Here is a 26832-nt window from a genome sequence, read left to right as displayed (position 1 = left end):
TCCTCCTGACTCCAGGGCCAGTGCTCTATTCACTGTGCCGCTCTGAGTACCTCATTTTTCTGCTTTGAAGGAACTAGGGATCTTTTTTTTTAGCATTCTTATTGGTCTTCTCTTTACTTAAAGTTCAACTTCCTTTTACAGTAATGATCATTTCATTTATATTGTCATAGTAATAGTGAATTTTGTTCTTTTACTTCTATTTCAATTAATATCAATTAATAAACTCTATATCAATTAATACTATCCTTGCTGTGTTTCTCTGAATTCCTTGTCATTTCTTGCATTCTAATACTATGCCATTAAATTCATATACCATAGGGTTGTTTTTTCTCTAATCAATGGATACCTACTTGTTTGGAACATGTTTTCATGTGTGTCTCCCACTCCCTTTCCATCCCTTCTTTTTAACAAGTCCTTATAAATTCTTTCCTTGTAGCTCTAGCATCTCTACTTTCTTTTCCAAAATCTTGACCAGTGCACTCCAAAAGTCTTTTGGAGACTAAGTGTTGCTGAGTCTCACTCTCCTCTGATCTTTTGCTTAGATGGATTCTGCCTCTCCCATACCAGACATCCCTTAGTCTTCTAGAGCAGCTTGTCATATAAAATTCTCCACATAAACCTCTACAATTCTATGACACTAGAAGGAAAGAGAGCGATAATAGTCTTATGTGACAGTCAAGGAAACTGAGACTCAGACAGGTTATAACAAAGATTCACAATCTGGAGTGGCTTACCATTTCCTTCTCTAGCTCATTTTACATATGAGGAAACTGAGGCAAACAGGGTTAAATGACTTGCCCAGGGTCACACAGTTAGTGTCTGAGGCCAAAGTGGAACTCAGGAAGATGAGTATCCCTGACTCCAAACCAGCCCTGATCACATATCAAGTTAGTAGATGAGAGACTCAGTTCAGAGCTCTCTCCACTATAAAATACTAATAATAGTTGACATGTATGACATTTTCAGAGTTGGAAAGTCCTCCATATACACTATTATGTCTCATCTTCACAACAGTCCTTTGAATTATATATTTTTATGGGGCATCATTTCCATTTTACAGATGAGGAAGCTGAGACTAAGAGAGTTTAAATGATAAGTTCAGTGTTTACACCAGTGTTGTCAGACTCAAATACAAATAGGGCAATTGAATCATACATAAGAAGCTCTGATGGTACATATTGGCTTTTTTTAAAAACCTATAAACATTATCTATATTTTATTGTATTTTTATTTATTTTGCCATATATTTCACAATTACATTTTAATCTGGCCACCCTCTAGAGTATTGTGGGCTATGGTTTTGACATCTCTGGTTTTCACAACGATACAGGATAAGAGGCAGAATTCAGACCCGGATCTCCTGATTCCAAGTCCAGAGCTTTTTCTACTATAAAACATTAATAACAACTGGCATTTATAAAGCATTTTAAGGTTGGCAATGCACTTGAGTTATATTGTTATATTGTACCTTCTTAATACTCCTAAAAGGTAGGTACTAATAGGTATTATTAACCCCATTTCATAGATGCAGAAACTGAGACTCAGAGAAGTTAAATAATCAGCCCTTATCGGCAACTAATAAAGAATATGAGGCAGGATTCAAGATGAGATCATCTAACTCTAAGTTCAATGTTCTTACTTATGCTTCCTTTCCATGACTCCCCAACACTGAGCGCATTTGCCCATAATTTAAAAGGGGAAATCACTGGTACCACACCATCTACAACATGAAATCTATGTTTGAATCCCAGAGAATGTGTCATATGCTGCAAAGCAGCTGAGTCTTTATGGGACTGACAACCTTCATGCATCTGTGGACCATGCTAAAAATGTAGGTTTTCCCTTCACAGTCTTCTGCATGACTTCCGGAGCTCCTGTGGTTTTAGACTTGGACTGAGGCTGTATTAGACCAGGTCCCTTGTTCTGCAGATGCTTCCTCTAATCTGTTCTTGAGCTGTGAGGTGAGAAGAATTTGCACTGAGGTATATAGCCTCATTGCTCTAACAGTGATTTTCTCCATTTGTTATCTACAATGCTTGGTCCTTAAATTATCTCAACAAGCCCTGCTGACATCATCCCTGAAATTAATGAAGCTCAGCACAACCTGCTAATCTCCCAGCCAGGGGAGGGGGAAAGAATTTGGGTTTGCAGAGCCAGAAGACAAGTTCATAAATTTTCATTAAATTACTAGATGTTTGTAATTCATAGCCATGCCAAGATGGCTTGGGTCTCTAAGGAACTGAGAAATGCTCTATAGAAAAGGCTCAATAGTAGAGAGAATGACAGAAGTGTTAATTTGATGATTTTGTGACTTTTTCAGGCATTGGGGTGCTATATAATAAGATGTTCATTATTCTATGGTAATGGGATACCTCCAGGGTATAATGGGGTGGAGGTCTGATAGGGAAATAACTATTAGGTGAAGGGGCTTCCACATTCTTATAGAACTATGATTTCACATTCAAGGGCATAATATATCGATGCCTTAGCAGACCAAAGGATGATAGATTTTAGATATGGAAAAGACCTTACAGGCCATGCAGTCCAGTTCTCTCATTTTACAAACACATATATCTGGAAGTCCAGAGTAGGTAAGTGAATTTGGCCAAAGTTACACAGAGAGAGCAAGGGGGAGAACCCGGTCTCCTGATTTTATTCCCCAGACATAAGGAAAAAGGTGGTGATAGAATGTCTGCAAGGGAAACCTTGTAGAGAATAAGGAAAAGTCAGCAAGGTTAATTTCAGGATGAAGAGGGGAGATCCAGCAAGTTTTCAGCACTGAATATTTGAGATTTCAACACTGGCCTTCATTTACAATGCCTTCAATATCTCATTGCTGTGGCTTATGTATATTTATAACATACAAGTGAAAGTTGGAAACATAAGGAAAGGTATTTCATAGCATAGTAGATTTAGAGCTAGAAGGCACCTATTTGTAGGTTTAAAGCTAGCAGGAACCTTAGAGGTCTTCTACTCAAAGCTCCTCACATTCAGGTAAAGAAGTTGAAACCCAAAGAGGTTACCGAATCTCATTGCACCATCTGTGGAAAAAAAATTGCTGAAAGGCAAGGAATTAAAGTGAATGGCAAATTACTTCATTTACCATCAAGTAAGAATCAATCTTAATCTAATACTGAGGTTTTGGGGTGTTTTTTTTCCAATAAAGGCCCAGAGAGTTAAGTGATTCACTCAAGGTCATACAGCTGGCAGAACCAGGATTCAAACCCAGATTCTCTGATTTCAAATCCGGCCCTATTTCCCCTACACTATGCTGCCCATCTGTAAGGGTTGCTGTGACCTACATGATGTTACTATGTTTGATTTAGATGCTGCATTTCACCAAAAGATTTCTTCAACACAGAGGATAAACATTATTTCTTTGGGAATTCTAGGTGGAAATCAGAAGCAAGGGAAAGAACAACCTGACCTAGAGTAAAAGACAATCGATTTAGAGTCTGAGGAGCTGGGTTCAAATCTAAGAAATATCTAAGAAATACCTCTCCTTATATCGCCAACTTTAACTTTCTTATTGTCATAAATACAGATAAGCCATTTTCGGGAGGTATTCAAGGCACCTGAAAATAAGACACGACATTGAAATAAAAACTATGCAGGGCTGAAAAGCTATTGGATGTTCACTCTTCAGCCTGAAACTACCCATGCCTCCTTTTCCTCCCCGGCTTTCCGCAAGGCTTTCCTTACAGGCTTCCTCTTGTCAACTTTGCCCTTATGTCTATGAAATTAAATTGAGAGGTGGGGCTCTTCTGTGGCCTGAGAATGATTCTCATGTCCTAATAGCTTTTACTTGGAATCCACCAGTCTAACAAGAGGCTGATCTGCTGGCGAATCACACTTAAACAATAAGGTGCAGCCCGGGGAGGCTGGGGCAGGGGGGCTTGTTGGCCAAATGAGCCATAATCCACCGCCAGGTTATTATCACTTGATAAATGCTCCTCTTGGAATCTCTCGCTGCTATTACAAAAAGTCATCTTGGTGGGGAGAAAAAAAGAACTCCTGGCAAGAGACAAATATTCAGTTTACATTGTTGAGCAGTTAAGTCAGCAGCCAATTACATACATTAATCTATCTTAAGAGGGCCCTGCTCCTTCCAAGATTCCCGGAAAGCTCCTGATGACAAGGAAGGTCAACAATAGTTTAGTGAAGAGGGTGGGAGAGGAGGGGAGAAAGAGGAGGGACACAAATAACTTTATCTTGGGAGGTTCCAACAACACAAAATATGAAATCACATTGCAATAGGCCAGCCAAAGGCTGATCCGAACTCAGAAGATTAGCTCCCTGGGATTCATTAAGGAGCAAGGCATAGTGTTGGGGGGGGGGGGGGGGGTGTTTTCATTATTTTTTAGAGGTCACATTTCTTTCTGAATATCAAGACAGTGATATCACTGGGAAGCATTCCTCTAAACTAGAAGGGACCTTGAAGATTATCTATTCCAAACTCCTCATTTTCAGATGAAGAAATTGAAGCCCAAAGAGGTGATTGAATCTCATTGCACTATCTTGGAGGGGTGGGGGGCAGGGGGGGGGGGGACGCTGGAAGGCAAGGAATCAAAGCTAATAGCAAATTATATAATTCACCATCAAGTAAAAATTCACCCTATTCTAGTACTAAGATTTTTTCCAACACTGAATAATAACTAGCTAGAATTATTTTTAAGCACCATCATATGCAGCTTTCTGAAAATGAAAGATTTGTTGCCTTTCCATGGGTTACTCATTTTCCATGGAAGAATTGCATTATATGCTCAGCACATAGCAAAAACCCTGAATCTAGCACATTTCTTTCAGGCAGGCAAACCTGGGGGTATGTGTAGATATGGACAAAGGAATGTAAGAAATCCAGCCTCCACACCCACATTCTGGGACTCCTTGGAGGTGGCACTGTTTAACCACCTGTTTCAAAACCAGAACTCCCTAAAGAGAGAAATCCTTGTCTGCTTTTCAAAGGCCACTAAAGAGAGAGTTTTAGAACCTCTACCTAAGAGAATCCCCAGCTTCCTTCAAAGAACAGCTCAGGTGGTCCCTACAACTCAAGGCCTTTCTTTATTTTTTCCCCAGTTCTTAACATTCTCCTCCTCTTAAAGTTATTTTATATGACTTCATAGTTATTGTGTAGTTACTGGTGAACATGTAGATAGAATTTTGGGATCTGAAGTCAGGAAGTCCTGGGTTCAAATCTGGTCTCAGATGCTTCGATGTGTGACCCTGGACAAGTCACTTAACTTCAATTTTTTCATCTGAAAAATGGAGATAATAATAACAACTATCTCTTAAGGTTATTATGAAGATAAAGTGAAGTAATATTTGTACAGAGTTTTGCAAATCCTGGAGTGCTATATACTAAATGCTATCTATCATCATCATTGGCTTTATTGTCATTATCATCAATCGCATATGCCCCCATAAGATGTAAATAAGCTCTTTGGGGGCAACAGCTATTTAATTTTTTTGTCCTTGAATCACCAAAGCTTAGTACAGTGCCTTGTACACAGTGGGTGCTTACTATATGTTTGCTAAATTGAACTGTTGAAGCACTTTGTGGCAAAGTGGAATGTCATTAAAGGAGCCATTAATCAATAGCATGTCAAAGCAATAGATGGGGAAGGGAAGAAGCATTTATTAAGCTCCTACTATGTGTCAAGCACTCTGCTAAATGCTTTTTACAAATATTATCTCATTTGATCCTCACAATAAGCCCAGGAGGTAGGTGCTATTATCATCCCCGCTTTACGGTTGAGGAAACTGAGGCTGACAGAGGTCAAGTGATTTGCCCAGGGTCACACAGCTCCTAAGTGTCTGAGGCCAGATTTGAACTTGGGTCTTCTTAGCTTCTGACCCAGTACTCTCTCCACTGTGACACTGAACTACCTTGAAAAAGTAAGGGGAAAAGTACCTAGGAAAGTACGCTGTGTCATGCTTCCCAATTTCTGACTTATTAGGGAATAAGATGATGTCCCACTCTACCCAGGAGTACTTTGGGCTTGGGCTTAGCAAAGTAGATGAAAGATATAATGGAGAAAGAAGTGCTCACATTTACTTATATCCATCTCTGTTCTTAAACAACAGTCATCTCTATTATTGACTGTAGTGGAAATTTAATTGAGAAGCTTGTTAATGAGCGTCTTAAGAAAACTGTTGCATTTTTAATGCAGGTGAATATTGCCTTGGACATGGACTTAAGAGCAGCTAGGATTTCTAGCTTTCTTGAAGGCTCACTTCATGTGCCACCACATGATTTCCCTCAATGTAAGTGATTTCTCTATTCTCAACTCATCATGTTTATACTTAACTGTTTTTGTGTCTCTAAACTGTATTGCCTCCAAACAGCCCCAAGAATGTAAGCTCTTTGAGGGCGGGAAATAGTTTTCATCTGTCTTTTCATTCCAAGTTCCTAGTACAGAGGAGACACTTGAAAAATGTTTGTTACATTGGATTGTTCTTAACCAGAAGTGTCAAAAGGATGGCCAGCAGGCCATATTGCTGACAACAGCACTCCAGAGTACACTGAGAACAAGATTAAAATGTAATTGGGAAATATTTAGCAAAATGGTTAAAAATACAAGATGATATAGATAATGTTAATATTTTATTTTCTAAGTAAATATGCATCTGGCAGGGATCTTTATGTATGTGTTAGTGGTCCCCATTCCCATTTTGAGTTTGACACCACTGGTCTTAACAATGCTTAACCATTAAGATGTACCAACAAGTCTTATAACTACTCTCACCTTTTCATAATGTGCAGTCTTCAGAATGTGTATGACTTCACATTGTTCCCACCTCACTCACATAAACACACATGTACACACATACATACACATCTAGATGTCCGGCTTCACATATTCAGACAAAACAACCAGCGAGTGCTCTAAGTTTTTTCCCCTTCCCTCTTGGTGTTTCTGACATTCTATAACTAAAAGTAGAGTCCTGAGAGTAGGTATCTGATAGCTACAGTAGGCTTTGAATCAAGTACCAGGCAAAACATGTTCTAGGCCATTGCAGATGTTTGCAGATCAAAGTCACATCTTTGAAGAAAACTGTGGCGTGTTTAACTACTGGAATATCAACTCTGAAAGGGTAATTCAGTACATTTGTATTATGGTTATAGGAAGAAAAAAAAATAGAAAAGAAAACGAAACTGGCCAACCAGGTGAGGTTCATATCACTTGAATCTGGGAGCAGGAACGCAAAAAAAAAAAAAAAAAAGGTAACTAATTAGATTAATTTCTAAGATAAGGTGCTGTAGTTTTAGAAGTATCACATTGCAGAATGGATGTCTACCATAACTACTGCACACTCCTTTTTTCTCATTGGAGAAGGGAGGAGGAGACTAGAGACAGTCTCTTAGCCCAAGGTCAACTGGTCCCAGTGCCAGTAATCAAGGGTCAATTTGTTCATAAGTGTACTCAATGTAATTTTCATACTATAGTAGAAAGGACTCCAGATTTGATGGAAGAAATCTTGAGTTCAAATCCTAGCTCTTTTTAAAGAAGTCACTTAAACATTTTGAACCTCAGTTTCTTTTAACTACAAAATTAGTTTGGACTGGTTAAAGTTACTTCTAAAGTTACTTCTGTCTCCAAATCCTACAATCTCATGAACCATAAAATATTAACAATAGCTGACATTTACATGGAATTCAAAGTCAGCAAAGCCTTTTTTATGCATGATCTCACCTGAGCTTCACAACAACCCCATGAGGTAGAATGCTACCATCCTCATCTTCCATAAGGAATCTGGGGCTCCAAGAAGTTCATGCCGCTGCTGGGAAGTACCAGAATTTCAACTCAGGTCACCATAACTCTTTGTATGATGCCACTCTGGGAAGGGGGAAGGGGCGTAAGTGGATCAAGGTAGAGATAAGAAAAGACTTACAGTGAATCAGAGCACCAAGATTGCCAAGGAAAGAGAGGGACAAGGCCTAAAGCCTAAAGTGCAAGATAACTTCAAGCCATAGAGACAAAAGCCATAGAATCGGCTCAGTGATATGTTTGTTGTTCAGTCACTTTCAGTCATGTCCAACTTTTCATGACCCCATTTGGTGTTTCCCTGACAAAGATACTGGAGTGTTTTTTTGTTTCCTTCTCCAACTCATTTTACAGATGAGGAAACTGAGGTAAATAGGGTTAAGTGACTTGCCCAGGGTCACACAAGTAATAAGTGTCTGAGGCCAGATTTGAGCTCATGAAGATGAGTCTTCCTGATGTCAGGTTCAGTCCTCTATTCACTGTGCTACCTAGCTGCCCTTCATGACCTTAAAGAAGTTACTTAAATATTTTGAACCTCAGTTCAAACACCCACTGATATAGTCCCATGAATTAATTTCAGAAACTACAGAGCTAGAAGGTTCCTCAGAGTCATCTGATCCGTCTGTCTTGCTTTTTACAGTTGAGGAAACGGGTGCAGAGAGGAAAGTTCCTGTAGCTAAGCAAAGTAGAGCTGGAGAGTCAGGATTTAGAATCTGGACAAGATTTTTTAAGGGTGTCTCCAAATTTTACTTCAGGATTGATCAAGGATCCATTGTTAAAGAAACTGATGCTATGTGAGGAAGTTCTTTACATGACAGATCTTACAGAAAAAAAAAATAGGTAAGGAAAACAAGGCAACAAGCACTGATTAAGTTCTCACTCTGTGCCAGACACTGAGATGAATTGGGATATTTATCACAGGATCACTGACATAGATCTTGAAAGGATTTCAGAGGTCATCTCAAATCCAACCCCTTCCTTTTATAGAAGAGGGAACTGTGGCTCAGGTGGGAAAATTGAAGGGCTTTCCTCAGGTCACACAAGCAAGGAGCATTAGAAGCAAGAAGAGAACCCAGAAACAGGATTTGACTCTACAGTACTTTCTACCATACCATGTTCTCCTTCAAACTACCTAGAGGGAATATAGGATGATAGATATTGAAGTAGAAGGGACCTCAGAAACCATTTAGTCCAGCGTTATAGATAAGGAAATTAAGGCCAGAGGAGATTAAATGACTTCTCCATGGCCACATTGGTGGGAAGGATCTGATCCAGGCAGTTTGAATGAAGTCAATTGCCTTAGGTCACACAGCTAAGAAGTGTCAGACAGCTCTTTCCTGATTCCAGGCAGAGCAGCAGGATGTGTTAATGAAGTACTGAGTTTGGAGTCAGGAAGATTTGCATTCAAATCTTTCTCTAACATAAGTCATGTCACCATGGTCAAGCCATTTCACCTCTAATCCTTCTCAAACAATTGCCTGGAACTTATCTAATAAATAATAAGTGGGCTGTGATCTATATGGTTGGAGAGAGTTTTCACACCTAGAGTTCTTTTCTGGATTCCATCACCTAAGTGAAATGATCTGGTACTGAATTGAAGAGAAATGTTCACTTAGTCATGCTTGTTCCTGAAGAACACACATCTAATGAAAAATTCAGAATAAATGTCCAAAGGACATTGTTGTTCAATAACTTGTAGATTAACTTAAAATTCTTTTGTGTCAGCAGATATTGCCTTTCTAGGTCTGAGAAAGTATAATCACCAATTCAAAATTCCTCCTTTGGTTTAAAATAATCAGCAGTGACCCAGGAAACAAAATGCCCCCAATCCAGGGTTGAGATTCAAAGTTTCACAGACAAGCTGAAAAACTTGACTCAGCAAGAGGTTATAATATAGCAGTGAACCATAAGGCACCAGAGGAGACTGAGTCAGATGACAAAAATGGCCAGAACCCTAAAGAAGTGCCCTAAACTCCACACAATTCAAACCAAATGAGGAACACTTTAAATGAATGTTTGACATGCAGCCGCATTTTAATCTCTCCTGGTACCAGAAGGACCAAGGACACCATTTACCTGGCTGCTTCATGTACTATGAAATTAGTTTTGTTTATTTTATTTGGCACCCTAAAACAAAGCCGATGGATGTTAGAGTTGAAATGGAGTTTACATATCATCTATTCCAATCTCTTTATGTTACAGATAAAGAAAGAGAAGCCCAGAGAGGGGCAGTGAGCTACCTAGCATCCTGTAATGAGCTCTCAACTCAGCCAGTCAGCCAGCCAGAGACACAGACAGAAACAACTCAGGTGTCTAGTTTATCAGGACCAGATACTCGAGTGATAAAATGTTGCCAGTCTTGCCCTTCTTGTCCCCTGGACCTTTTAGCAACATCGACACTATTTAACCACCTTATCTCTTTTTAAAATTTCTCTTCCTTTTATACTTTCTACTTCCAAAAAAAAATTATCTTGTGTATCTTTCTTACGAATGAATTAATTAATATGAATGGATGAATGAAAAAAAAAAACATTAAGAACTTACTTGCAGGAGAGAACTCTCATTTTTGTCTTTGTATTGCAAGTGCTTACCATAGTGCCTGGAAAGTAAAAAAAAAAAAGTGCTTATTGATTGATTCCTAAATAGCCCATAAGACTGACTCTTCTACCTCCTATGGTTCCTTCACTCTCTTATTGTCACTTCTTCTTCATCCTGGCTGCTACATGTAATCTTTTTCACAAAGCTCTATTTGAAGCTTCCTTCTCTTTTCTCTCTATACTCACTTTGATCAATAAGTGTTTATTATGGTCTTTCTATGTACCAGGAACTCTGCTAAGGTCAGAATATAAAGACCAAATTGAAACAGTCCCAACCCTCAAGGAGCTTATGTTCTAATAGGAGAATAACATGTACACAGACAAATATATGTGTGTCCATGTGTGGACGTGCATATGTATATGTGTATATAGATATATGTGCATATCTATGTATATGTGTGTATACACACACACACAACAAGAGTACATATAATGTAAGTAAGTAGTTTGGGAATCTGCAGGCCCTGCATACTGGGAAACGAGAAAAGGCTTCATAGCAAGAAAGACTTGAGCTGAGTCACTTGGTGATCTAATCCACTCTCATGAATTAAATTCTCACTGTAGGGCTAGCTGATAACTTCCAAATCTCTGTATCCAAAACCTATTTCCCTTTTGAATTCCAGTCTGGCATTTCCAAATGCATTCCCAACATCTCCACTTGTATTTGCTACCCAAACTGAATTCATTCATCTCTTCTTCTCAAAGTCTGCCCCACCTAGCTTTCTCATATTCATTGATGACACCATCAGCTTCTCAGTCATCCAAGTCTTTTTGATTTTTCTTAATCCTTACATCATTTATTCAACCCATTGCCAAATTCTACTGTTATCATTCCATACAGGGATGTGGAACCTGAAGCCTTGAGGCCTCATGTGGCCTTCTAGATCCTTGGGTGTGGCCTTTTGACTGAGTCCAAGTTTTACAGAACAAATCCTTTTGTCAAAGGGATTTGTTCTGTGAAGTTTGGATTCAGTCACAGGGCTGCATTTGATGACCTAGAGGGCCACATGTGGCCTTGAGGTAGCAGATTCTCCACTCCTGTGACATCTCTCACATCTTACCCTTTCTCTCTGTTCCCATTGTCACTACTTCATTCAGATTTAATTACAGACTACCTGGACAATTGTTATAGCTTTCTAAACTGGTCTCCCATCTAACCCTACTCCAGCCTATCTTGACTACTGGCCCAGTGATCTCCCTAATTCGCATGGTTAATCACATTGTTCCCCTGTTAATGTCCCTTATTTGCTCACCCTGCCCCAAATCACCTAGGGCAGTGGTCTCGAAAGTAGGGACCATAGTCTGGGGGGCAGGGGAGAGGCAAGGATAGGGAACAGCATAAACTCAAGGGATGTGGGATCAATCATTGGAAAATGGAATAGGGGGTCACCTCTCACTCTTCCCATGATAACCAATCATGGTCTTATCTCCAACATACTATACCATCTTTGTCACCTATCATCGCCCAATACTCTCCTACCCCTTCCCATCACTTCTTTCTTATTGCTACACTAACCATAAGACCTACAAGGTTGTTATAACCTAAATGAGATTCAGGCATCCAAAACACTGGCAGACAAAATCCTCTCTCCCCAATACCACCATACTTTGTCTACCAGGTCTCCCTCAGTGGGTACCACACAATGCTCTGTCCTGAGATCTCTTCTTCCTCTATGTTATTCTCCCTTGGTGATCCTATCAGTTCCTATGGGTTCAGTTATCATCCCTATGCAAATGATTCCCAGATCTATATCTAGCCCTAAATTCTCTCTTGAGCCCCAGTTTCAAATCACCAATTGATTCTTTATATTTCTTAAATTGGATGTCCTGTTATTCAACACATTGAAACAGATCTCATTCTTTCCCTCTCCTCTCCTCAACTTTTCTATTATTATTGAGGGTACCACCACTCTCAAAGTTAGCCAGTTGCACAACCTTAGTGTCATCCTTGATTATTTCATCACACTTGCCCCAGATATCCAATCTGTTGTTCAATCTCTTCTTACCTTTACAATGCCCTATGTGTGTGTATACCTTATCCAATTAATATAGCTATAATCTTTAAATGGGCTCTCACTACCTCAGGCCTGAACTATAGTGAAAGTCTTATTATTCTCCTTATCTTGGGTCTCTTCTCACTCCAATCCACCTTCCACCTAGCTGCCAAGGTGATTTTCTTGAAAACACACACACACACACACACACACACATACACACATACCAACTCAAAAAACTCTAATGGCTCCCTATTACCTCCAAGATCAAATATAAAATGCTGTTTAGCATTCAGCCAACCTTAGCAACCTCTCTCTTTCTTACCTTTCTGGTTTTCTTAGACTTTATTTGTCTCCATACATTCTATAAATCAATCAAATGGGATATTTGTAAATCGCTTGGCACAGTTCTTGGCACACAGTAGACACTTAATAAATGCTTGTTCCCTTCCTCTTCCTTTCCCTACATTCCAGTAACATGCCTTCTTACTATACCTTGCATACAACATTCCATCTCCTGATTTGGTGCCTTTGCACTAGCTCTCCTCTATTCCTAGCATGTCCTCCCTCTTTTATCTCTACTTCCTGGCTTCCTTCTAGACTCAAGTCAAATCCCACTTTCTGCTGAAGACTTTTACTATACCCCAACCACTACTGGTGCTTTCCCCTTGAAATTGCACTATATATCTTGTACATACATAATTATTTTGCATGTTGTCTCCTCCATTACAATGTGAGTTCCTGGCAAGGGCCATGTTTCTTTTTTTTTCTTTTCTGTATCCCTTGCACTTAGTACCAGTGCCTGGCACATAATAAGGGCTTAGTAAATGTTTAAATATATATCAGCTGACTGATTCAATGGTCAGGCTCTGTATTCTGGGACAATGGTGGTAAAGTAAGATCCTCTTTCCTATCCCAATTTTGCTATTTTAAGTTGGTAAGAGTGACTAGCACAAGATTAGCAAGTATGGATGGGCTATGATGTGCATTACGGATATCATTAGAGGGTCTTTCTCCCCAAATCTACTCCTCTTCCAAAATTCTCTATTTTCATCAAGGACACAACTATCTTTCTGGAAGAGTCTCTTAGTTTCTCAACTTCTTCCTAATCCTTGACTCATCACTCAATTGAAACTACTTTTTCCATAGTTACAATGGCCTCTTCCCTGCTAGATCTGAGACCATTTCTCTTTCTTGATCTTTTTGGCAACATTTGACACTATTTATGACCAACAAGATATTTATTCTCTGCTTTATGGGTTATTAAAAATGAAGTAAATGAGGCGTCACTCAAATTTTCACACTGAAAAGCTTGGAAACAGAACGTTCCATCTTGTTTAAAAGTCTTGCAAAGTTTCAGTGGATTTTGAACAAATATGTTAAAAATATGAAAATGCAATACCGTCTGATTAGTTTACAAAAACAATTGATTTATGTCAGGGAACATAAAAATTTGCTAACAAAAACTCAACAAAAATCTTAGCATATTTAGTAGAGGGGAATGGAAAATGAGTATCATGATATAGTAACCTTAGTCAACCAAATACGTCCTTCATTTAGATCTGTTTATCTTTGTGATATGTTTTGTTCAGCTAGATAGCTATTAAAACTTTGTATCAAAATAAGCTGAACCAGTCTTTTGAATTATCATATTACAAAGTATTAAACCAAGATTTTTAGAAGCAATATGTCCTATTCAATCAATTGTTCTTTTTATAACATCATTATAATAATATTTTAGCAAGAACAAAAGAGGATTTTTACCATTAATAAATTAAATATTTTTAAATAGTTTGTCTTAATCTCAACTTTTTACATTTCTACTTTTGTGTAAATCTCATAAGGTACATATAAAATGTTTAAATTATATCTATAATGAGGGTTTATCCTTTAAAAAAAACGATTTTTCCTGATAAAAGTATAGGATCAAGATAGTTTGGAAACCACTGGTTTAGAGAATAAACAATAGATATCTGGGCCTAAAGTCAAGGCATGTGGGTAGGCTTGATGTTCACTTTATGGAAAGTCATCAGAATAACCAAAGCACTGATCTCTGTCTAGCATCATACTATATAATAGACAGAACATTGGACTGGGAGTCCAGGGTTCCATATCAGTCACTAGCTGTGTGACCTTAGGCAAGTCAGGTCTCTCTATAATCTGCCTTCTCCAATCTACCTTTTCCAGACTTAATTCACCCTACTTCTTTTAATTCCACCTATTGAAAACCTTCTCTTACTTCAAAACCCATTTCCAGTGAACCAGAGGCAGGTTGGTAAATGTTTAACACAAGCTCTCAAAAAAAAAAAAAAACATACACAGTTCACTTTTAAATTTAATCTGCTTTCTTAACATTTTCTCCATCACTTTCTTAAGTCTAAATAATCAACAAAACAATCAAGCTCTGATTTGTAGCATTTGCTGGTTTCTGAAGTGTAAATGTTGACACTGAAAATCTAACAAATGACTTACAAGCCATTTACATCTGGCTCCAGTACCCCCCTTGGATGCCACCCACTCTATAGCATGAAGCCTCTCTCAGCTAGAAGCAATCCCTCTGTTCTGTAATTTCTCATCTATCTCTAACTAATTTCATGCAGTTGCCCTCATTTTAACTTAAATCAACAGTTATTTATATCCTTTTATTACCAACATACTCTAAGATCTTTGAGAATAAGAACTGTTTTTTCATATTTGTATACCTAGCATTTGGCATATATAATGCCCCAGAATCCATTGCATGTACAATGGGTGTTGCATGTACAGTGTGGGATATAGCATGGTGCAAAGAAGAGAGCGCACTCACTCTTGCAGTCAAAAGGATCTGGATTCAAGCACTATCTCTGAGGCCCTTTACCTCTATACCCAGAGAAAGCTGCATAACCTTTGCCTTCATTTCCTCATCTGTAAAACAAAGAGGTTGGGCTGACTAAATATCCTCTAAGGTCCTGTTCAGGTCTATATCTATGTTCCTATGAAATGTTGGAAAAGAATGGAATATAACGGAGCAGAATGCAGTATTTAATGCCATCTAGATAAATCTTTTATCACTTATATAGATTTTTGTGAGAGAAAATCTTAAGCTTCAAGGAATATCAGAGCTAAGCTAAAGAGATGTCCCATAAGAAAGCTTTCACATTCATGAATGAAGAATGAATTTAGAATGGAACCTATTCATGACAGTCAGGTTGAGCTGAACATAACAAACAAGACATGAGTATGATGTATGATATTTTTTTTCCAGCTAAGAGGTCATTAAGTTACAGAAGATAAACAGAAGACTCATGATGAAGAATGAAATCCACCTCTTGACAGGAAAGAACTGGACTTGAGATATAGAATGAGATAATTAATCCTCAACTTTGGTGGGGGTAATGTTCCTAGAAAATGGCATGAAAGTCAAAAACATAAATGTTAATATATTGAACCTTTGGGAAGTAGGGAGTTAAGTTCCAGTGACCACCAAAATCTAATCTTTCACTAGAGATTGCTGAAAATACACTTTTCTGCATCTAATTCCTTATAACAAAACATTAATTCTGATAATATGCACTTTTCTATACAGTAACCATGAAATAACCCATAAAATACAGTATACAAAATAAAATTGGTAACATGCAAAACATTTTTCTTGCTAGTAATTCCCTAGAACTCTGTGACCTTTTGTACTTCCATCTCAATAGAAAAAAAAAACTTGATTTCAGACAATATTCACTTTTCATAATAGATGAAAGCTATAGTACCATAAATATTGCATAATAAAATTATTAAAACTAAAACATTTTTAACCCAAATCTTACCTTCCGTTGTATTAGACGGTAGTGTGAAGGTTTTATACTATATACTATACTGCTAGAAACCTCTCTACCCTGACCACCCTCTGAAAATCAAGGGAGAGATTACTAGGAATATAGTAACCACTGTCAGAAGACGCTGAGTTGAGCAAGATTTTAACATGACCTTAGAGTTCAAAGGTCTTGCACTATGTTTGGGGGGCATAATTACAATATAAAATTTTATTTTAAAAGCAAACAATGAAAATACACAATGGATTCACAGGTAACTCTTTATAATGGTAGAGTGATAAGGCCAATGAAGCACGAAGTAGGATACCAGTCGCTCCATAAACTTGCACCCATCATGCCTTTCATTTTTTTTCTATACTACACATAACTTTGAATGTGTGTGGTTGTCAACATGATAGTGAAAATGAGATTACTAATAAAATCATGAGAATGCTTGAAGTCACAAAAGTTAAATGCACAAATGTTGAGGATTAACTTTCTATATTTTTGGACATGGCCAATGTAGGAATTTGTTTTGCTTCACTATGCAGATTTCTTACAAGAGTTTTGGCAGCTAAGTAGCTTGTTAGAGCACTGGGCCTAAAGTCAAGAAGAACTGAGTTCAAATCCCTCCTCAGATACTTTCTTGCTGTGTGACTCCCAGCAAGTCACTTAACCCTTGTCTGACTTAGATGCCTCAAGTGTAAAATAGAGATAATAATAGCACCTGTCTCCCAGGGATTGTTAAAGTGTTTAACTCAGTGCCTGGCACATAAAAGTGCTTCATAAATATTAGCTATTGTTTTTATTATTGTTTTTCTTTAGCTTTTTTTTTTTTGAGGAGGAGGTTAAAAGTAGGAAGGAGAGAAAATAAGGCTATTTAATTTAAAAAGTTTTAAGTTAGCATAGAGTAGCGAAAATACATGGGGTTGGAAAAGGAAGTCGTTTGTTATCATTCTAGAATTTCCAGTTAAGATTCATTCCACTTACCAAAAGAAAAGTATTAAGGAGTGAGGAATTTAAAACATTCTGGGGCATAGCAAACAACATTTTAAGAGTGCTAAAGAGGGCAGTAAGTGGACATCCAGACCCTTACTGACTTTTCCTTGACTCCATTTCCTTGCAAAATAAAGCATAGGCCAAAACTCTAAACCATCATTGTTGGCCTGAAAGAATATCTGGGTTGAAAGATAAGGTAATGGGAAATACATTCTGACTCAACACCAGAAGAAATTTTTAACAGTCAAAACTATCTAACAATGGAATTGGATGGATAGGAAGTAAGAAGATCCTTGGCATTGAAAAGTATGCAAAGATTATCAAGATTAAGAGTTCTAAACTTTTTTTTCTGCCATGGATCCTTTGACAGTCTGGTGAAACCTATGGACTCCTCAGAATAATGTTTGTTTGTTTGTTTGTTTATTTTGTTTTGTTTTGTTTTTGCCTTTTTGGAGGGCAACTGGGGTTAAGTAACTTGCCCAAAGATACAAGGTCAGTTTTTTTGTGTGGGTGTTAAGTGTCTGAGGCCAGAACTGAACCTGGGTCCTCCCGACTCCAGGCCAGTGCTTTACTCACGGCACCACCTAGCTGCCCCTAGAATAATGTTTTTAAATAAATAAAAACATATAGGATTGCAAAGTAATTATATTGAAATACATTTACCAAAAGATTTTTTTCCATTCCAGTGCACACTTGGTCCCCTGAAATCTCTCCATGGATCCTTTAGCATAATTCTCTATGTATTAAGTAGGTGAGGATCCCCCAGGAAAGCTGTAGGAGACATGTCAGTGTTGCTAAATGATAATGTTGGAGACAAGATGACCCCTAAGTTCCCTTCCAACTAGAAATTATATTTATTTTTATTCTAGATGTATTCATGGCTATGGAATTATGCATATGCTTAATGCTAAATATAGAAATCTTAAGTTTTAATTCATTATTGATCTGACATCATATAAGTCATAGGACTACATGTATATTTACATATATGTCACACAATTCTATGTCAGGATTATAGCAGACAGTTGAGTTTCATGTGTAGGAGTAGGTATGATTAGAAAGAAGCATTCAATCACCAGCATTTATTGCCAATATCTACATAATGTCCAATGTCTATTTTATAAGTGAAAAACTCAGATGTTTTCATCTTCAAAATGTTTTCAAATTTCTGGATGTTGAGTATCAAGCAAACTAATATCCAACTGGTTGATGGTGTCAAAAAAAAAGATACTAATACTTTTCTCTTCATTTTAGGCACAAGTCTACCAGAAACTATTTATTTAATTTTATATTATTCTAATATATAAGCATTTCTACCTAGAGAGTGGGATATAAGACATATGAGACATAACGTAGTTCCTCCCTGCCTTCCAACTTGTCTCTCCTCCACTAGATGATTTGAGGTAATCTCAAGAATCTTGTTCAAGAATCTTGAACAAGAAAAAAATTACAATATGTTAAAATTGAATTTTAGAGTTAACATTCCAAAACAAGTCACTATCACTCAGTTCCTTCCTTCCCTACTCCCCTCAAGTATTCTCCAGGAGTAATGACAGGGGTATTATTCCCTGAGATAAAAATCTTAATTTTTCTAAATAGAAATGGATGAATCATTTCCAGTGGCTTCAAGGGGTAGACAAAAAGGAACCTACCTTTAGATGGGTTAATAGCCCAGTCTCTTCAGAGATATTCTTTGTTCAAACATCAGCTTCCACTCTTGATCTATTTCTTTATTAAAAGACTTCTTAGTCCAGATTTAAACTGGGAAGTCTGGCAAAGATTTTTTAGACCAGATAAACACTCTTTCTTGATATTATCAGTTTTTACCCCCGCCCTCAAAAGAAGGCAGTGGAATGTTTCCTTTTTCATCTAATTAATTTCAGCATCACACAGAGATAACCACTGAACACCCCATGCAAGGAGAATCCTGTATTGAATGGTATGGGTTGGAAGGAAAGAATCCCATAGCCTGGTATGTAACTTTGAGAAAATGTGGAACAAAACTGATTTAAATGTTACCTAAAAATAGAGGCTGTGCCCCTATCCTATTTCCTCACAGCTATATTCCATAATCAGTCAAAAAATACTTATTACTCTGTACCAGGCACTGTGCTCCGCTTTGGGGATACAAATACAATGAATGAAATGATCCCTACTCACAAAAAGTTGTCATTCTAATAGGAAAACATACATAGTGGTGCCTTCTACAGAAATAGTGAAGTTCAGAAGAAGGGAGAGTTTGAAGGAAAGATAATGAGGTCAGGAATGATGAGTTCTTTCCAATAGGCTTAGTTGACTGAATTACTGAATTCCCCACCCCACACCCACTTTATTTTACAAAGGAAAAATAAGGCACTGAGAGCAGAAGTATCATGCCCAAGGTTAAGCAGCTCAAGGATTTAAAAAGTTCTCTTTCAACAAAAGCATTTTAGAAGATATTATTCAAGCACTGATCCCTATGTAAGCCAGTTAATTTTGCTCTGTTCCAAGGCCAAAGTCTGTGTCCCTAATCCTGACTAGTCATTTCACTTGCTATCAATTACAAAGAGTTTAGGATCTTAGAGCTGGAAAGGACCTCAACTGTGTGGTCCAATTCTAGTCACTCATTTTCTATATGGGAAAACTGAGGCTCAAAGAGAAGTGACCTGCTTAAAGTCACAACCCAAATTAACTACAAAGGACACATGAAGAAAGGCACCATTCACCACCAGAGAAAGAACTGATAAAAAGAAGCATGTATAGAATAATTTTACATATATAGCTATTTGTGTCTAATGGTAGCCATCTCCAGGGTGGGGAGAGGAGGGAGAGAAAATATAAGAAATTTACATGATTATTATATATTTAAGAGGAAAAGCAAGTTGTATATAATAAATTTGCAGTTTCATGTGCAAGCATCTTTTTTTATTATATTGTTATAGAAAGGCTTCTTTTATTCCATAAATTTTAAAAAATTAATTTAAATTTTAAAAAGTCACAGAGACAGTAAGTTACAGAGCCAAGAGTCACTCAGGTCCTCTTATCTTCTTACTTCAAATGTAAACGTTTCTTATACATGATGATATAAGATGAGGGCTTGATACACTCCTTTCTACTCTTAGAAAAACACCTCAAATATCTGACAACAGCAATGAGTATATAAAGAACGACATATTAAAATTTAACCAATAAAGAATGTAAATATTTTAGTAAAACATTATGTAGAGAGATGTAGATATATTATTCCTTATTAAAATTAAGGATAACATAGTATAACAGAGCATGCCATGGCATGTTACATATGATATGTAATATGGTTATTATATAGAACAGTATAGCACTATAAAACTAGTGCATTATAAATATGCTATATATGCTATAATATACTATATGCTATTACTCTACTAGGGTCAAGTAGGTAGCACAGTGGAGAAAGTGCCAGGCCTAGAGTCAGGAAGACTCATCTTCATGAGTTTAAATCCAGCTTCAGACACTTACTAACTGGGTGACCCTGGGTGAGTCATCTAACTCTGTTTGCCAGTTTCTTCATCTGTAAAATGAGCTGGAGAAGGAAATGGCACACTGTTCCCTTATCTATGGCAAGAAGACTCCAAATGGGTCATAAAGAGTCAGACATAACTGAAAAATGACTGAACATGTTAATATATATACATATATAACATAGACACATATAATATATGTGTATTTTAGTTATATGTGTTATATGAGTGTGTATGTGTGTGTGTGTGTATATGCTAGAGTGGAAAGATTACATAAGATTTCAAATCAGACAACCTAGATTTCAAACCCAACAATTAACTTCTCTGAACCTTAGTTTCCTCACCTGTAAAATAAGAAAGTTTGCCTAGAGACCTTCCTTCCAGTTCTATATCTATGATTATACACATATATACATGTATATGTATATATACATATATGTGTGTATGAATACACACACATATACACTTTTCTACTTGGGGCAGGAGGAGGGAGTATAGACATATGATTTCATCAGTGTAGGGAATGGCTAATGAGGAAACTTACTCTACCAATGCATATCAACAACTTCTGTGTGATGTCATGGTAGTGACCTGGACCCCTGAGAGATTAGAGGATTTGCCCATTCCCACACAGCTAGCACATGTGGAGGCAGGACTTGAACCATGTCCCCTTGATTCATAGATTGGATGTTTATTCGCCATTCTATAACCAATTTTATTTGTGTATGTATGTGTCTTAATGCTTATAGTTGTAGTAAAAACGTAAACGTGTGTATATAGGCTCAGACAAGGGCATCGACTCCCAATAATGCAATTAGGAAGGCGGAAAAAAAAGTTTGTCATAGAAATGCTTGTGATAGTAATGGCAATTAAAGATTCCCCTGTATTGGCTTGGTTTTCAAATTGATTGTGTTAAAGCCCAGAGTTTGTTAATCCCACCTGTGGGATGGGCTTGTTGATGTGAAAAGAAAGTCCTGAACTGGGAGGAGCTGGTGATGTAGATTTGGAGAGACACTAGAGAGAGGCGGAAGATCTTTTTGGAAGCAGCACCTCGTGGAGAGAGAGAGACTAAGAGAATTGCTGGTGGCCGCTTTGAATTGCCCTGGACTTTTGAGACCTGCCCCCCTGAGCTGCCAAGGACTGAGGAGACATGGCTGTTTTGCTGGTACTTTGTCTGTCTGTTTTGATGTTGTTTTGCCAGATTTGTCCACTGGTGAAAGACAGTCCTTTTGTTGAAGAAGTCCTGGAACCTGGCTGTTCGCTAAGAAGCCCTGAGACTGTCCTGCAGACAGAGAGTGAATACTGTCCACTGGTGAGGGACAGTGCTGTTGTTGCAGGGGTCTGGAGACTGTCCTGCAGACAGAATGAATACTGTCCACTGGTGAAGGACAGTGCTGTTGTTGCAGGGGTCTGGGAGCCTTTCTGTTGGTTCAGAAGCCCTGAAGAAGGATTTTTCTTGTTGTATGTTTACAGAAATCCTGGGAGAGGGCTTTGCTAATGTGTTCAGGGGTTCTAGGACTGTTCTACAGACAGAGGATAAATTCATGAAGGGATTGGCAATGTATCTTATGGCCTTGCTAAGCCTTGTCTCCCCAGGAACTAAGATTGCTGAGAACTTGCCTCCTGTCAAGATGAAGAAAAGACCTCCATTTGGGTATTAAGTGCTGTGTTTAAACTTGATGTAACTCTGGGGTAGATTCAATTGTGATCCAGGGGTGGGGAACTTTTGACCTTATGTTTGGAAACGAATCTCCATTTGAGAAGAGGGGCTTTGTGGACCAAATGAAGGTATAGCCTAGGGGTGGAGAAGTATTTACAACAGGGACTTTGTAATTGATTGAATGATTGGAAGGTCCTGGGGTGGGGTAGTCCTTGTAGATTATTTAATCACACTTAGTAAATGCTGTATTTTGAATGATGTCATGTTTTGATCTTCTCTGTTCTGGGTTTGTTACTGAATAAAATGGAGAGCACCTATGCTGGTATTCTGAACCTTGGGAAGTTGCCTTTCTTTTGGCATTATATTACAATGCTGGAAAATTCCAACAATACTTAAAAGCAGCTAAAAGAGGAAATCCAAGAGGTTTAGAATGAGTCAGACTGTGCTAAAAAGGTAGCATTCATCTTCCTCTGATATTTATGGGAAGTCACATTATTTTCCTTGACTTTCTATGAGGGTTCAACTCAAACCACTACCAGAAGATGAATGTTTCCTTTTCCTGTGACGTCCTCTTTAACACAGCAATGGACAATAATGGTCATTAGGGCCTTACAGGAGGTGATATGGGGGTCATGCTCCCAGACCTTCTAGCAAATTATCTCCTAGTATCTCGCATTTCAATATCCTGAAAGCTTTTCACAAAATCAAATATTTTTTCCTAAGCAGACAGTTTAAGAGACTTCGCCAGGCAGTTAAGGAGACTTAAATCAAGCATGCTGCATGACAAAGACAGATCTGACTAGCATGTTCTGAAGTGTTCCCCATAAATCTTTCCAATGGAAAGTTCAGATACTCTAGGGCACAGAAAGGATTTACAGCCAACAAGAGGAAGAGGACAATGGTGGCTTCTCCAGTTACTTGATCTGACTTCCATTTCCCATGGTCTGCTCTAGTAAGTGGGTCAGATTATTCCTGTGTGGGGGAAGATCATTATGTAAGGAAGCAGTACCCAGAGAAATGGGTTATCCTGTGATAGAACAGAACCCCTCCTGGCCAACTCCCACTAGTCTGTGCCCCACCCCTTTTCAGAAGGGTGAAGCATGAGCTCATGGGGAGCCTTTGAACTTCTAATCCTCTAGAGAACCCACATGAAAAGATCCCCTGGTTCTGGAACAATTCTCCCCATAAGCCATTCAAGACCCAATGCAATGGAAAGCCAACACATTATTCTAATTATTCCTCAGAAAAGGCAGAACAACTGACAGTTGCCACCCACTTATAAACAGATCCACATTACTGATCCATTTCCAAAGGTCTAGTCAGATTTCCCATTTTATTATCACAGGAAACTTACAGATGGGAACAGATGGCCAGGTTTCTAAAGTGAGTATACTTTGGGTAGGGTTTATGATCCTCCAAAATCAGGAAAAAACAGTTTAATGATAAAAGCCAAGATGTCACTTATGGAAGGTGATGTGGTCTGAAGGCTACAGGATTCTCTCTTCCTCTAGTTTAGATCTGACCGTGGCACTCCCTTTTCAATAAACATCAGGGGCTCCCTATTACTTTCAGTGACAACTATTAAACCCTTTGTCTGGCTTAAAAAGCTCTTTATAACCTAGTTTCTTCCTACCCTCCCAGTCTTCTTACAATGTTTCATCATCCAGTGACCCTGCTTACAGTAACTTCCTCACACAAGACACTTCATCTCTTCTTCCAGATATTGTTCCCCCTGACTGGAATTTTGTCCCTCCTCACCTCTAGTAAGTCCCAGCTAAAATTCCACTTTTGAATGAAGCCTTTCCCTGTGCTCTTTGATGTTAGTACCTTCCCTCTGAGATGCTCTTCATTTTATGAAGGTCTGTATCTTGCTTGTACATAGCTGTTTGTATGTCGTCTCTCCCATCAGACTGTGAGCTCATTGAGGGTAGTAATCGTGTTTTTCCTAACTTTGCATAAAGTTTAGTACAGTACCCGTCACACAGTAAATGCTTAGCAAATGTTTCTCAATTTGTCTCCACTGTCTTGGAGTAAGGCTCTGATCTTGTAGACCTTCCAACATTCTGGGCCTCTGTTTACCCACTGAAGAGGGTACTAGGGTGAACGGGCTGAGGACCTCTCCCTGTTTGGAGCTTCCAAAGGCACCTCGGGTGTCTCGTCCTATTTATTATTGAAATGGTTCCTCAAATTTGCACATCACAACTGTGTTTTTTGAATTGCTTTCCACATCTCTTAATCATCTGGTCCTCACAATAATCCTTTGAGAAGCAGAATGAAGTAAACAGAACCATAAAAAAAAAACAATATACGCAATAGTGACAACCAGAGAAACAGAAAGAACAAACAAAAACTGAAAGCTGGGCGATCGATCGTAATGACCAAGTTTTGGCCCTGGAGAAGGGGTGTAGCAGCAAGCACCCCAGCGTCCCCAGGGTGGCTGCCAACACAGGTTCTTGGATCTGCTTTGATAAAGGAAAGCAACTCAAAATCAGTTAACAGGCTTACTTTAATCAGTCAAACATGTATCATTTACCTAGTTCAGGGGAAAGAGGTCAGCACCCCGAACTTCAGAATACACAGACAGAATTATCAAGTCAGAGAAACAGATCAAGTAGACAGTTTTCCAAACTGTCCAACCATTACATCCATACCAAAACAACATCTGGGTTTTTCAAAGCCGGGGGGCTCTGGACAACAGCTTCCCAGAATCCTTATCAAATCACAGAACACTTCTCAAAGTGAGCCCCAAAACAAAGCCTCACATCAGGGCTTATATAGCCTTCTCCTGGCTCAGAGAATGTAACAACCTTCTGGACCCACTGGCCAATCAAGAAGTATCTACTGAAAAACAAGCCTCCCCTCCCAGGCTCCAGGTGCACTTTAGCCTAGGGGCAGGAAAGATCTTTAAAATTCACATTCCCATTACAAGGGGTGAGAAGATACACTTGCCTCTCTTCACTGCAGAGGTGAGAGATGATGGCTGTATAAAACTGCATATATTTTCAAGGATAATGGTTGTTCTTAGTTTTGCTAACCCACTTTTTTCCCTTTTTAAATCTCTGTTACAAGGGATGACTCACTGAGGAGAAGAGAGGAGGGATATAATTTAGAATTATTATTATGTGGAAACAAAAAATAATTCAATGAAATTAGGTATAATTTTTTAAAATAATATTTAAAATGGAGGGGAAAAAAACACTGTGAAGTAGGTCAAGCAGGACTCAGCATCTCCATTTAATAGCCGAGAACACAAAAAACCCAAGCTACCTATGAGCTCTGTCCAGCAAGAGCAGAGAGGTGAACTTGTCCATTTTGGTTTTGGAAGTGAATTTGGTAGAAGCAAATTCTTTGTTGAAATTATGTCCAATCCAAGTTCACTTTCAAAGGAACTGAGGTGGTGTCTAGAATGTGCCTCCAGGTTTTGGAGAGAGGGAATATTTGTGTCTACGTTCTTGCTGTATCTTCAAAGGAAACATCCCTTCATAAAAGCTTATTGATGTTACTTAATAAATAGAATTGGAGTACTAATCTCTGGTTGTAACACATAGAAATGGGGACTCAAGTTAACCTTAGGAGATAGACCTCAAACCCTTCAGGGTACCACTAGAACCCTGAGGGGGAGAGTAGCTTTTCACTGGGAGAGTGAATTCAGAAAAATTACTAGCTACTAACAAACTAACAAAGATAGTTAGACCCAAGATAGTTAGGGAGAGAGGATTTGGAAACAGATTAACTTTTCTTTAATAACTCATATTGGCTCTCTCATTAATGAATTACTTTAAATGCTTCACGAAGTTTTATTTATATTTTTATATTTTTCATCTTTTGTTGTTTTTTTAGTAATATCTGACACTTAATGCCCCCATTTGGGGTTTTCTTGGAAAAGATATTGAAGTGATTTGCCATTTCCTTCTCCAGCTCATTTTACAGATGAGGAAACTGAGGTTAAGTGACTTGCCCAAGGTCACATAGCTAGGAAGTGTCTGAGGCCAGATTTGAACTGAGGAAGATGAGTCTGACTCCAGGCCCAGCCCTCTATCCACTGAGCCACCTAGTTGCCCATTTTCCATCCACATCACTTCATAAGGTAAAGAGTTTCATAACTTTACTCCCCATTCTGGAAAGTAGGGATTCCTTTTATCTGCTCTAACTCTCCTAGGATCTAGCTTCTCAAGGACAGTCCTTCTAAATCCCTTTTCAGGGAGCAATCACACTGCCCACGTTAATTGCTTCACATTCTACATTTCACAGTAAATGTAGGGACCAACCCATAGAAGTCAATTAACAAAAAATTAGGTATTCCAACCACTTCTAAACAATTCTCTATCATTAATAATTACAGTTTTGTGCATGCAATAAAGCAATTAAGTCCACCTTCCGTATTCTGACCTGCCGAGTCTCCCGGTGACACCCTCTACACACATACACTCCCAGCAACTCTACCAATGGCCCAGAGGGCACAGCTTGCTGAAAGGTCAAAGATTTTGCCTCTTCAAGGTGTCAAGGGTCCTCTCTGGGTGTAACCCCAGAATCGGCCCTTGGCAGTTCACAT

General features: G+C 38.4%; 1 long non-coding RNA gene across 2 annotated transcripts; it reads left to right on the top strand.

Moving 5' to 3' along the window:
* The first annotated feature begins 4383 nt into the window (after positions 1 to 4383).
* Positions 4384 to 16050, top strand: LOC138142274 (uncharacterized). Of its 2 annotated transcripts, none has more exons than XR_011163389.1 (3): positions 4384 to 4494; positions 6171 to 6264; positions 15602 to 16050. It is a non-coding gene; the product is annotated as an uncharacterized lncRNA (long non-coding RNA). The 2 variants fall into 2 exon arrangements; XR_011163390.1 differs by lacking the exon at positions 15602 to 16050 and adding an exon at positions 7127 to 7221.
* Positions 16051 to 26832: the final 10782 nt, after the last annotated feature.

Source organism: Petaurus breviceps, unplaced genomic scaffold, assembly GCF_028583685.1.
Source record: "Petaurus breviceps papuanus isolate PSGF00001 unplaced genomic scaffold, PetGlider_PUasm1.0 90556, whole genome shotgun sequence".
NCBI classification, from domain to species: domain Eukaryota; kingdom Metazoa; phylum Chordata; class Mammalia; order Diprotodontia; family Petauridae; genus Petaurus; species Petaurus breviceps.
The sequence above is the reverse complement of the archived record's forward strand: the minus strand, read 5'-3'. Positions and strand labels throughout refer to the sequence as shown.